We start from the raw sequence: 1001 nt of genomic DNA, 5'->3' as shown, positions 1-1001 counted from the left end.
CGGGCTAGGTTTGCGGAGGGCAGCTACGGACAGCGGCGCCTCTGCCCCCCGCACCCCGCCTCCGTGCCTGGCCTTCCGAAACGGATGGTAATTTTAGCTCTGTCCTGAATGCCTGGGCACATGCAACCTCGGAAGCTTTCAGGCAACGTCCATGTCTGGGAAATGCCTTTGATGGGAGCCGTCCTCAGCTGCTTCAGCACAGCTGTCGAGTTGCAGGATTGATTGCCTTTGAAGTTTAACATGTGCCGAAGGGGCCCGCTGCCCCGCATCGCCATCCGGCCCGGAAAGCAAAACCACCTTCGTGGAAAACAAACGGCAAGAGCCAGAAGTCCCGCTCTTGGCGCTGCCCCGCGGAGGCAGCGCTGGAGCCAGGCGCGGTGCGAGACGCCCCACGAGTCAGTCGCCCGCCTTGCTGGACCTTTGTCCTCTTCCCCCCTTCCTCCAGAGCCTGCGGCGTCAGGGCAGTCTCTCACAGTTTGCACTGAGCAAAATACGCCTTGGATCTTGGTAGATAGTTGGGGGTGTTGCTCTATTAACAGCCTTCATCTAGTCAAGCAAGTACAGTGTGCTTAGAATGACATCTGAAGTGATCATCCACCTACTCAGCATGAAGCACTGACTTCAAACGGGAACGCTTTTATAAGGGCAAGCAAAATCAGGTCCTCTAATAACAGGTTTCTTAGCATGTAAGTGGTTTGCAGTGAAGTGCACTTCCCTCTACCAATCCACTGTAAATTTACCCATGCTCTAAAATGCAGGGTACGGGGACAGCATTCTGTGCCTGTTCACACCTGAAGGTTTGATGCTGGACAGTACAGTTGACAGATAAGACTAAGGGTATTGCAAGAATCAGGGTCTAGGACCCCTACCTAATAAGAGGATAATGAACACTACCACCTGCAATACTTGTGACACGCCAAGGAAATAATTAATTCCTTAATGAGACTTTTGCAACTTCAAGCCACCAACCAGGCTTTAGCCATGTGGAAGAGCTTCTTTCC

The sequence above is a fragment of the Alligator sinensis genome, unplaced genomic scaffold (assembly GCF_000455745.1).
Source record: "Alligator sinensis unplaced genomic scaffold, ASM45574v1 scaffold60_1, whole genome shotgun sequence".
Classification (NCBI taxonomy): domain Eukaryota; kingdom Metazoa; phylum Chordata; order Crocodylia; family Alligatoridae; genus Alligator; species Alligator sinensis.
The sequence above is the reverse complement of the archived record's forward strand: the minus strand, read 5'-3'. Positions refer to the sequence as shown.